Here is a 13,825-nt window from a genome sequence, read left to right as displayed (position 1 = left end):
CCAGCTGGTGTCCCTGAGATAAACCCCACTAAGTCATCTATAAGTATGTTGTTGGATTCCACTTGCTAAGATCTGTAAAAAGATGGTGTCTATGTTCCTGAAGAACAGTAGGATGTAACCTTTTCTGTAGTATATTTCTCCGTTTTGGGAAGAGAAGCGTAATGCTGGCCTGTAGAATAAGTTGAGAAATATTTATCCCTCTTCAACTTTCTGGAAGAGTTTGTGTAGAATTAGTTTTATTGCTTCCTTGGAAGAATGAAAGAGTAAAGCCATTTGGGCACGAGTGTTTTGTTGGGTTTTTTTGAAGGGTTTTTATCTACAAATTTAATTTTTAAAAAAAGATATAAGATTATTTGGGTGATATGTTTTTTAATAAGCTTTGATAATGTGTCTTTAAAGCAATTTATCCATTTCATATAAGTTTTAAAGTGTATTTGCAACAACAAAAAGATTATAATGGAGCTGAAAAATCCCTATCACCTAATGACATTGTAGCTGTCGTAACATCATAGTGTAAATGCATTACTCACATATTTGTGGTGACACTGGTGTAAACAAACCTACTATGCTGTCAGTTGCATAAAAGTATAGCACATACAATTATGTACAGCACATAATGCTTGATAATGATAATAAATGACTGTTATTGAAAAACAAAACAAAACAAAAAACACATTAATTAGCCAAATGTTCTATTATCTCCAAAATTCACATTCTTTTTACACAAATAAGGTGGCTATCTGACAGGTGGGTTTCAAGAACTCCCAAGGAAGTGACCGTATCTTCTATGGCAATCCCCAATGGCTAAATTAAATGATAAAATATTTTGGGAGGAAAAAAAAATGTATTTGCATATAGTTGTTCATTATATTATCTCATTCTCTTAATGTCTGTGGTGATATCTGTCACTTTCTAATTCCTGGCATTGGTCATTTCTGTTTTCATTATCCTGATTGCATATTTTTTTCTGACATGTAGAGGCTTATGACTTTACTGATCATCTCAAAAAAGCAGCTTTGATCTCATTAATTTTTCATCATGTCTTTTCTGTTTTCTGTTTTATTCTCTTCATCATTTGTTTATTTTCTTTCTTCTGCTTATTTAGAGTTTAATTTCTTCTTTTTCTAGTTTCAAATAGTGGGCTCTAGGTCATTGATTTTAGATCCTTCTTCTTTCCCTCTGAGAACTGCTTTACCTGCATCCACCAATTTTGACAGGTTATATTTCAATTTTCATTGAGTTCCAAACATTTTAGTTTTCAAATATTTGAGGATTTTCCAGAAATCTCTCTTTTATGACTTCCAGTTTCGTAACATTATGGTCTCAGAACATACTTTGTATGATGTGACTCCTCTTAAATGCAATGAGACTAATCTTATGGCTCAGAATATAAGCTTAGTAAATGCTCCATATGTACTTGAAAAATTCTTCTGTTGTTGCGAGTAGTGTCTGCCTGTGCCAGTTGGCTCTGGCTGGTTGATAACGTAGCTCTGGTTGGTTAATAGTTCAAGTCTTCCATACACTTGCTGATTTCTTTCTACTTATGGCAATTACTGAGAGAAAATATTGTTTCCGACAATATTAATTCATGTAGGCAACAATTCTATGTTGTCTAAATGAATTAATTCCTCCTCATTATTACTCTTTTTATTGTTGCTTATACGATACTCATCTTTTAACACCTACCTTCGCCAATCATATGGTCATTTCAGCTTTCTTTTATTTAGTGGTAGCTAATACATATAGTTATCCTTTTACTTTTAGCTTGTGTGTCTTTGAATTTAAAGTGAGTTTTTTTGTAGTTAGCCTATAGTTGGGTTTTGCTTTTTTATCCGCTCGGACAATGTTTACCTTTTAATTGGTATGTTTAAACTATTTACATTTAATGGAATTGTTGATATTCTTGGGTTAGATTTACCATCTTGCCAGTTGTTTTCTACCTGCCTTTTGTCTTCTTTATTTTTTTTCCTTTTTATTTTTTAAAAATTAATAACTATTTATTATTCCATTTATTCAGTAGCTGCTGGGCCTTCAAGGATGAGTAAGATTTTGATGGCTGGAGAAGAGAGAGGCACTGTTAGTGAAAAGAAATTCTGTAAAGACAAAATAAAATATTTTTGTGTGTGAAACAATTTGGCTAGGGGAGCTAGAGTGCCTTTATACAGGAGTAGTAAGAAATTCAGCTAGAAAAGGAGGTGAGCCCTTGATTGGAGAGAATATTTAAAAATAGGCCAGGTAGTCTGCTTTATATTTTAACAGGTAGCCAGTAGAGAATCATAAGAAATGAAATTGGTGAAACAGAACTTTTTGAAGTTTAATTTGACAACTGGTGTGATTATGACTGGAGGAGAAAAACAACTGAGGCAGGAAGAAAAGTTAGGATTTGAGAATTGTTAAGTATTACAAAGATCATATAGTTCAAGGTTTCTCATTTTGGGGTAAAGAGTCTATAGTCAAGAGAAGTTACAGAGCTGGTGTGGTGCAGCTTCACTAGCATTCAGATCCCCTCCTTCTAACCTAAGGCTTTATCTGCAGCTCTGTTCTATTTTTAAAATGCTGTTCTGTCTGGCTAAGCAGGAGGTGATAAGAGTCTGGAGAATGATAGCCATCGAACTGAAGAAAATAAACCCAGGTGTAATAGTAGAAAATGAGAGCAGCATTTGGGGAAGTATTATTTAAATAAGATAGTCAAGGAAGGCTTCCCTAGGTGATGTACTTAAACAGAATCATGATGTCAGTGAGGGGGAGCCATGTGAAATCTGGAGGAGGGAAGTTCTAAGCAGGATGTTCAGCAGGTATAAATCCCTGAGACAGAAGTGAGCAAGAGCGCTATAATACTGTTAGCTGACAAGCAAGGATGGAGTGCAAGAAGATACCCTTAAGCAGAGTCCCGATCATGTGGTATGTTGTAGGGCTTATAGGCCCTATTAAAGAATCTGAAGTTTATTTTAAGTGTAATAGAAAGTCACCAGAAAGCTTTGACCAGGATAGTGAGACAAATGATAGACTTTTTAAAAAATTCCCTCTGATTATCTGTGGAGATTTCACTATGGAGAGGCCAAGATTGAAAGGTAGTCTATAGCTTATTTCAATAATCCAGAAAAAGAAAGATTGGAGCTTGTACTAGAGTAGTAATGGCAGAGCTGTCAAGAGGTGGTTATAGGTATATTTCACAATTAACACAACTGAGTGACTGGCTGTATCATCTACTGACACGAGCATGGTACGGTGATGAATGGGGAAGAAAGAATTATGTATAATTTTGAGAGGTCCATATGTTCATAATCCTTGATCTGAAATTGTTGAGACATGTGTATAGGAACCTGATATTTTTTCAGAATTTAAGAAGACAATATTGTTCATATAATTCATATTACATGACATCCCTAACAGAATATAGGACACTATCTGTTAATCCCTTATGTCACATTAAAATATCTGCAGTACAAATATTCATACCAAAATGATATAAATTAAGATGATAAATAGCTGAAATCAGTTCAAGTCAGACTCTGCCTTCAAAGGAGTCCAGGGCAAAGCTTTTTGGAATTTGGAATAGCACATAAGGGGTTATAGATTCATATGAAGCCTGTAAGGGTTTGGCGGGGGTGGAGGGAAGGGAGACAAATTATATGCATGGAGTGCTCCCTAGCTTTTTAAAATCATGGTAAACTAAAAGGAAAAATGCTTGTTTTATTGATCGCTTTATATGTTGGGACAGTAGGGGATTGACAAGTAGATATACTACAACTCAGTAAAGTCACAATGGTCATAAAGAGAAACTACATGACTTCTATCCGAAATTGTTAGAAGATTGTTGGTGCCATTTACTGAAATAAGGGAATCTGGAGGTGAGGTTGCTGAAGAAAGGGAATGGAAACTATGGTGTCTTTTGTTTTGACTCCTGCAAGAATCAGTAGCATTTTTTCTATACAGCGCTAGATAATAAATATTTTAGGCTTTGCAGGCCAAATAGTCTCTATAGCAAATACTCAACCCTGCCATTGTAATGCAAAAGCAGCCACGGGTAATACCTAAAGGAATAAGCATGGCTGTGTTCCAATGAAACTTTGTCTATGGACACAGAAATTCAAATTTCATGTCATATTCACATGCCACAAGATATTAATCTTGTTTTGATTTTTTTAACCCTTTAAAAATAAAGAACTCATTCCTAGCTCAAGAGCCATACAAAAACAGTGGGTCAAATTTGGCCGGCGGCTCGTAGTTTGCTACTCTTGCACTGGAGTGGCAAGTTAATAGCTGCACGCAATGGTAGGGAGTGCCCACATCCAGGGTGCTGGGGGCAGGGGCAGAATCCAAGGGGTGGGAAGGTGCGGTGAACGTGGCTGTAGAAGGGTGAGGACATGGAAAGGAACAGAGTCAGGAGAAGACTTATTTACAAATATATATTGTTTTTCTTATAAAACAGTCATGGAGAGCATCAAAATGAGGTCTCTGTAGCACTGTACTTTTTTTGTTTCCTAGAAGTCTTAAACTCTGCTCAGAGAAACACTGTGTCATGTACTCAAGGGATTTGCCAGTCCACTTTTTGTGATTTGTAGACCAAATATTGTAGTTGGTTTCATATTTCCTTTATTTCAGCAACCTCTTAGCTTCTAAAATCAACCAGAGTTAGTTCTTCTAAAAGCTATGAATCTTAGCTCTTAAAAGATGGAAAAGATCGTTTTCCTTTCCAGCAGACATGGATATTAAGCATCATATTAAAAAAATAATAATAATAATTCAGAGATTGAAACAGAGTTTCTTTTCAATATAAATTTAAATGTTACTATCTAACCCCTCAATTCCCATACACTTTTCTTTCCCCTGCTACTATTCGTCCTTAGGGCAAGCTAAATAAAGAACAAAAGAAAGTTAAAAAATAAAAAAAAAAACAGGTCTAGTGTGTTGTGTCTAGCAGGTGGCAGAGTAGAATTAGAAACCATAATTACCAGATCCTTCTCTTTCTAGGTTTGTCCCCCAACCCTCATCCTCACCCCCCAGTTCTGCCTCATGATAAAGTTGAGCACATTAAAATAAAGATGGAGTGCTCTGGCTTTTAGGTTTGATGGGACAATGTATTTGGGCTTTTCAAATTAACAGTTAAGCTCATGACCCTAGAGGTTTAAAAAATTATTAAATCAATTTTTAAAAAACATACTGTAAAATTATTTTAATTTCTGTGTGTGCTATGTGATATTTCTAGCTCTCTTTCACACTTAAAGATCTCATTGAGAATAAAACAGTCTTCTGCATTTAACTATAGCATGATTTGGCATTTATATATCCTGTTAGAGAGAGTGAAACATTACCTGCTTTAAATTGTGATTTCTAGGAGAGTTTCTGGATATAGTAAAGCTTCAGTACCAAAAATATAAAGATTTTTGAGATTGCCTTGCCAAGGCTAAGATTCATATGTCTATTTTTACTCAACACCAAATAAAGGTACCATTTCTAATCCAAGAACTTCACTCTGCTGTCTTCCATCACATTGACATTTTCCACAGGCGTTTCTTGTTTTACTTAATGTATTTTTTCTACTTTTCTTAATATGATATCTGAGAATTTTTGTTGCTAATTAAATTAAAATTTTTAAATTATGGTTACATTGTGATTATCCTGCACATTGTCAAAGGTGTATTTACTATTTTTAAAGCTTTATTGTACTTGTTGGTTTGATTAAGAAAATAAATATTCTAAATAAAACTTCAAGGGAGACAATTCAGAGAATTTTTTAAAAATTGTAGAATGAAGCAGAGTTCTGAGTGCAACATTAAATGGAACTTTCCAACACTGCAAGAGATTTCCATTGCCCTCCGTATGTAGCTGGATACAGGATAGCTTTGGTTAAAAGGTTAAATTTTCCCACAGCTATAACATGCTGGATGGTAGTACAATTTCTCCAAGTGCTAAGTTCAATTATTTTATACATTATACAATATTATAAATTATAATTCAAGTCTTCATTAAAGTAATTCATCCCATTGGGTACTCAACTATATGAGGTCAAATTATGTCTTTCATAATCATTTTGTAATCAATAGGTTATTGAGTTCAAAGATCACTTGACTTGGTTTCAAAACAAAGAACATGGATGGTTTAGGGTACATAATTACTATGAAAACAAGATTTTAAAATATTTGATTTCACAAGTTCATGAGAAGGCAAATAGGATTTTTTTTTTCATTTGTTTCAGTTTTCTGTTTCATTTCTTTTAACTTTCCCAAATTATTCCAAAATATTTTCTGATATTGTAATGTGTCATTTCTGAGATTTTAAGTAATATCTGTGATGCAATCTTTACTTTGCTCTACACTCTCAACCCCCATAAAACATAAGCAAGAGGAATTCTCACTTTATGTGTAACATATACTTTACCCAGTGAAACACTCAACTGAAAGTAACTGCTGAAGCCAATAGCTTTGAAAGTTTAGGCAAAAATGATTAGAAACTGATATGAGCAGAACTAACAATATCGGGGTAATAAATTAGGATAAAATAACCAGATTTATCCATGCTTATTCTGCAGAGCATAATCTCCTAACATTTGAAAAAACACCCAAGCTGTTCTTTGATTAAGTGACATGTCTGCATTTTGCCACTTGTTTAGAATGGCCCATTGGTTACATCGCTTTCCCCAGTATGATTAGATAAAAACAAAACAACAGAAAACAAAACCCAGTCTTGATAACAGCTCTATTGTTGCCACATATCCCATAATCCGAAAAGGAAACGTAGAGGTAAAGGTTACACAAGTGTTTCCTCGGTCTCACCGGGAAATCTGTCCTGCTTGCAAGTGAAAAGGCTCCTGAAGATCCCTTTCTTGCCACCAAGAATCCAAATTAGCAACAGCTTGCAAAGATAATCAGTTCATTTCAGTGTACTCAAAATGGGCTCATTATTATTAATTTTTGCCAACTCCCAAGCAATTCATGAACCATTTTTAGATTTTCAAAAAGCAGTTCATGAATCAGACAAAAAAAAACTTTCAAAAGGAACCCATCCCACAACGAGATGATGACTCAGAGTCCTTTGCTGTAGCTGTGTCAACGCCGAGCATCCGAAGCCTGATGAGGACGGGCCGATGGAGAAAAGGCCGTGATGAGCATGAAACAATGTGTTGAATTTACATGTTAAAACTTCTTGTTGGTTTTGGCAATTTTTGCTGAGGATTATTGAGAAATCCATAACATCTGGATGTGGGGGAGAAGCTTCACTAAAATGATGAAGTTTATATTGGTCGACAAGACTATAAATGGAAAAGAAAGTAGTTTCTTAACACAGCTGTTTCCAATTTTGTTAACATTTTAGGCCAAATTCATTTGAAAAAAAAAAAAAATAACATAAAACTCCAATGTTTGAGATATACTTTACAAGTCTGGCTTAATATACACATGCTGAAGACATTCTTGACTCAAACTAATATATCCAGAGGATGGACAGATGAGCCACACCGGCCTAAGGCTGGGCCCTAATCTTGCCTTTGAAATGGACATTAACATAAGCCACTTAACTAAGAAATTTGGATTTCAAAGTCAAAGAATCTCTTTAGGTTAATTTGTTTTTTAAGTGAAATTAAACCATCTGGCATTGTCTTATGTTTCAGTACATATCATATCTTTCATGTCTTAGAAAACAATTTAATTTAATGGATAGATCATTGATTAAAGCTCAAAAGAATTAAGTATTCTCGATTCTTCCCATTGACGGAGGGACTTCTTGCTCACCATTCATTATTTTTGAACTTTATTGTCTCCCTCTGCAGAATGAGAATTACGTAAGACAAAGAAAATATATGCAAACTATTTTCTTGTGCTATTGAAAGGAAAACTGAATAAAATACATTAATATATGTATATATGTGCACAAATGTACATACACACACACACACAGGGATATTTATTTGAATAAATGTCACCTTGGCTTCTAATTTTTTATTTCCTATTATTAGTTTCCTGACATCTCTTTCCTTACATTTTAGCAGGAAAATGTGGCAAACATTTAAAATTCTCTATTCCATATTCTCTTTGCCTCTCCTTTCGTTCTTTTTCTTTCCTTTCGCGTTTCCTCTGTTGCAGCCTTCAAACACCTTTCTGTTTTCTAGCACAAAGAACTAAAGCGAAGTAAGAAGCCCAAAGATAAAACAGGCCTTCCGATCATTTTCATTTTTTGAGCCTCTGAAGTCATTATGCAGCTGAATAAAATGGGAGCAGCGTCTTCGTAAAATGTTCTATTAACTTGTTGATGCTTTTTGGCTGGAGATGACTCTTAAATATTGATGACAATTATAATTTACTTCCTATGCCTTTATTTTCAGATTTCAAGATTTGGTAAAGGCATGAACATACCAGTATCGGATAGATTTGTTAATTTTCCTTGACATAAGTAAAGTCTGGGACAGCAAGATGTTTTAAAGATCATCAACAATATGATCAATACGGATTGCCAAAATCAATTCTGGAGTCTGACTCTGCCTGCTGTGAGCAGTTGTCACAGTGTTCTTTGAGAAAATTGGCAAGAAATGATAAGGATTCTGTCAACAGACACCCATCAATAGAAAATAATCCCCCTGCAGACATATTGCAGCCCTTTTGCCTTTTCTTTACAAACAGGTCATAAATAAGGAAAGCCTGGTTGAACTTTATAATTAATCAAGTTACTATAAGAGATCTTATATAAGATCTCTGTTATAAACAGATTAAAAACATTAAATTGGAAAACACATTTCTCAATTTACAGAGTACTTCAGAATCAGTACCTACTGTATGAAATTTATTTGACATCTCTATAAATAATTTTCAAATTCAGTGAGATTCCTTCTGTAGATACAAAGTTTGGCACTTTGGGTAGCTTGTTGATTGACTTTTAAAATTTTTATTTTATTTTTTTTATTTCATAGGTTTACCGCATCTTGAAGAAGCTAGATATTTGGTTGACTATAGCATTCTTTACAGGGTTCCTAAATTTTTTACTTGGAACCTAAGGATCCTGGGAGTTTATGAGTGTCTTCAAGATGTCTATGAATTTTCTAAAATTGAATAAAAGTATTTGTGGGTGTGTAGACATTTATATTTTTTACGGAGATAAAAATCCTAACAACTGTCTGATTTACCAAGGTATCTATGAAAATTTTATGGAAAGAGGAAGGAAGGAAGGAAGGAAGGAAGGAAGGAAGGAAGGAAGGAAGGAAGGAAGGAAGGAAGGAAGGAAGGAAGGGAGGGAGGGAGGGAGGGAGGGAGGGAGGGAGGGAGGGAGGGAAAAAGTTACTAAGATAAAATAATTTTTAAAATATTGAATAACTTAACCTTACCTAGGCATTCATTTATTTGGAAAAATAAATGTTTGTTGAGTGACTATTATGTGCCATCTGTGAACTATAACAACAACAAAAACTCCACTCTTAAAAAGCTTATATTCAAGTGTCAGGAAGACAAAACATGGCTAATTTTATCTGATGCAAACCCAACCTACAATAAATTTATCTATTTTGCAACTATGGTGCTAGGAAGCAGTATATACACACAAAGAGGCCCCCTTTTTAAGAGCAAATATTTTCTAGTACTTACCTTCTAACAATACCATAACAGTAGAATTGATGCCTTGTTTTAAAGAGTTGTTTCTTATGCTGGGCACTACTGACATTTGAGCCAAATAATTCTGAGCCTCTGAATAATCCTAACAGATAATTCTGTTGTGAGGAGCTTTCTTGTGTATTTGTTTAAAAGCAGTCCTCTCCTTTACCCACTAAATGTTTGTGGTGCCCCCCTCCCCAGGTGTCATAATGAAAAAATTTCTAGAAATTTCCAAGTGTCCCAATGGAGGGAAAAATCACTCCTGTTGGAACTGCTGCTGTGCAGGCCGCATGCATCCATAGTTCGGGCCCAGGGCAAGGCCTGTGGTGAGGAATGCAATGTCCTCATTGTCACAGAGAACCTCCCCTGTCTTGGAGAGGCCCCGATCTGGAGGGAATCAAATTTGGAATTCATCAGTCTACAAAATTTCTACTGAAAAATATACCCTGTCCTTGAAGGAAGGTTTTTCTCCTCTTGCTCCTGTCTTTCCCCCTTTCTTTTACTCCCTATTTGCTTACTTATCTTTTGACTGTTTTTCCTTCACACCTAAGCTGAGAGAGGGCCAGTCTCAGCGTTCTTTTACTTAAACAGAACTGGTTTTACAATAACAACATAGAGCTGTTCAAAATGTAACTAATACCGGATTGTAGATATTATTTAAAGGAAGGATTATCTAGATTATCCAGTAAGTAGTATTTAGAAATGCAAGATAATTAGCTTAAGGATAGAAAGTTAAAATAAAGATGGGTATAGATTTGTTTATATTTTTATTTCATTGGAAATCAAAATTTCTAGTTATTTCAGAAATTCCAAGCTCAGTAGTAATAGCTTTTTTTGACTCTCTGTCACTGTCATCCCTGTAATGAAAACACCTCACCTTTAGTTCCAGAAAAAAAAAAAGGAAGGAAGGAAGGAAGGAAGGAAGGAAGGAAGGAAGGAAGGAAGGAAGGAAGGAAGGGGAGTATTAAAATAAGTAAGGGAAAATGGAGAGAATCAGCTTAAGTATAGAGGCAAGGAAAAGAAAGAAGGTAGGTAGACAGGACAGAAGATATGAAAACATAGATGTAATATAGGAATTAAGACTTTAAGAAGAAAGTGAATTGAAATAATTTTTTTTTTTAAAAGAAATAAATGGGAGCCTATGCTGACATGGGGAAAGAACAGAAAACTATATTCACAAATAAATAAAGTTAGCTTCTAAAGTAGTAGGCTACATAAATACATCTGCTACTTCTTTCCCTGTGGATTTGCACATATGAATGAGATGCCTGGAGACTGGCCCTACAAGGACACTTAGGATACTCACAAGGCTGACACGAGACAAGGCCATGACTTTTCTTCTCCAGGCAAAGCCTCTCCAGCTCCTTGAACTAAATGACAGTCCTCTTAGTCTATTCTAAATATACTCTAATTTATCAATACCTTCCCACACACATTCACATATCTTGTCAGCTCTGTTCGCCATCCAGAAAAGTTGGTACACCCTTTTTTTTAATCTTCTGTTATTGTTCCATAAGGTTAAGTTCACTTTTTTATAGCTATCTGATATTTTTTACTCGTGGATTCTTATCACAGATTAATACCCAAGTCTTTTCCTTGTATTTTGTATACCACTTGTATTTTGAGCAAACAAAATTAAGTTTAGATTCCAAATGCAGGTTTTGCAATGATCTACGTTGGATTGAGTCCACTGCTCAAGATTGTTCAGTTATTTTTCCCCAGAATTTCTCATTCAGAGCATTTGCATCCTGATTTCACATAATTTCCAAATTTCAATAGAGTGGCAGGCACTACTGTTTTTTACCCAATACCACCTCTACCTTCTTGCTATAATAGTCTGCCTTCCAAAATAGAGGCAGAAATATAAATATTCACTTTCCCAACCTTCTTTGCGGTAGGTCATGGGCAAGTAATTTAACCCTGGCCAATGGAATTTGTATGGGCCCTAAGAGCTTTGTGGAAAAGTTTGCTCCATAAAAATGCAATGGGTATGGTTGTGCCTGCATATGGTACCTGGAACTGCTACAGCTGCCTTGCAGCCAGGAGGAGAAACAACATTGATAGACTGAAGTCCGCAGAGTGGGAAGATAAAATGCCTCTGGCTCTTTGATGGTATCATTAAGCCACAAATTGACCTTAAAACAGTTTCCCTCTAGATATTTGTTACATGAGATTACACACATCTTCACATTTAATTCAATTTGGATTGTATATTTGGTTACTTGTAGCCCAAAGAATTCCAATTGATAGAATAAATGTCATTTAGATCTTCATTCATGCTTTCTTTGTATTTATTTTTTAATGTATTTGGACTTAGAGATATAAGCATATTTAGAGCTGGCCCTCTTAAAGAGCTTACCTATCACCAGTTTCAGATTCCTCTGTTTAGTCCCCTCTATTTTTTAAAATTCATTCCATATTTTTTACCTATGACTCATCCTGGAGCTATGGGGTTTCGTCAAAGTGAGAGAAATACGCAGAGAAATAATATTTGAATAGCGTATGGAGACAGTAATGAAGAAAAAAAGGGAACGTCAAAAGCGAGAGCTCTGGAAATCTCTGGTTTCATAGAGACTAGAAAAAAAGTAAACAGTGAAGTAGACTAGAGAGGAAGTATCTGAGATGAAGGACAGAAAAGCTGGTGGCATATGTTAGCAGGAAGTAGGCTATTGTGAGAAAGAAGATTGAATACATTCTTGTACTGGATCTTTCAGTGTCTGTTTTGCCTTCGTTCTATTTGGCAAGGCCCTGGGTTTAAAAATCTGTACAGTATTTCCGAAATTGCCTGGCCTCTGGATGTGACTTACGTCCTCTCAGATGCTCTTAGTGGAGATCTAAGAGGTGGGAGAGAGGCAGCGCTCGCCTCCTACGGCTAGTGGCCCACGAGCAGGAGGCAGCCCCCGAGGTCCAGGGTGTGGGCGCGAGGCCTTGGCGGCTGTGGCCGGGAGGGCAGAGGCAGCCGCGGGCCCGGCGCCGGCATCAGGGCAGCAGCGGGCGGCTCTCAGACCGCGATGCAGGCCGCTCCTGAGCCCACTCCACGCGGCCCCCAACAATTCGGAAGCACTTCATTCCCTACAAAAATTTGTGTCAGCTTGAAATGTCTAAAGTGAGAGGGAAATGTTTGCAACGTGGTCGACTAACCCTGAGCATGACTTAAGGTCATGACTACGAAGGGAACTTGAAAGAGCAAGTACAATATCTAGAAGCAATTTCAGCAGACTAATGAGAGCACGGGCTCAGTTACCAGGAAGCAAAATACACAGTTCAGAAAAACACTGATTCCAAGTTAGAGAAAACAAGCTCAAACTTGCATAAAAAAAAAAAAAAGTAAAGATATGTTGGGCCTGGATTGAGGCACATGCTCACCAAGTGATAGAAACAAGTTAATTAAATCTCTCTCTCCCCATCTCACCCTGAACACTTGACTCTACTTATCTTTGATGATCTCTCTGTCTCTGTCTCTGTCTCTGTCTCTGTCTCTGTCTCTGTCTCTGTCTCTGTCTCAAGTTGGGTGAATGACTTCCCTAAGATCACAATGTCCAGGTATCCATAAATAATTCCACAGAAAAATTCAGACTCACCCTCGTTGGTTCACACGCTCACTCTTGGATTAACTCTGTATCCAAAAGGGTTTTACATGATATTTTTCAGGTGTGTCAGGTACTCATCTCTTTGGTAGCTTAACCAAAGCCACATGAATAGGGGAACAAACTTTCTACAAAAAGAGGGAAATACTGTTACCACAGGAAATGAGGGAAAGAATGCTGGAATAAAAACCAATATAATTTCTGTACAAGAAATAGGAAGTAGGGAAAAAGGAGATGTTAATGTTTTGAGAGAAAGGCCAAGGTAGTATGTACAAGATATTAAAACTTGATGTGTTTATAGGCTGAGAGAAAGATGTACCTGAGAGGAAATAATATCATTTTTAAGGAGAGAAAGCAGAAATATTTACTTAGAGTCTCCAGATGGATGGGAAAGTGGAGAGAGCTAATTTGGAAAATAGAGAGCTTGTTTATCTAAGTAAATACATATGTATATTTATAAATGAATGACCATAGATCATAGATCATTTTATATATGTGGCTCAGAAACCCTGGAAGTAAAGAAGGAAGAAGCTGAAAGATTTCTATATGATTATTCTTAAAAGAAAACAAAATCATTCGCTGAGATTCAGATTTCAGTCAGGCAGGTTGGAACCTTAAGGGAAGAGGAAAAGGTTTGACTTTTAATTTCATTTTATAAACTTT

The sequence above is a fragment of the Miniopterus schreibersii genome (genome assembly GCF_964146895.1).
Source record: "Miniopterus schreibersii genome assembly, chromosome: 1".
NCBI lineage: Eukaryota > Metazoa > Chordata > Mammalia > Chiroptera > Miniopteridae > Miniopterus > Miniopterus schreibersii.
Note: the sequence above shows the minus strand (reverse complement) of the source record.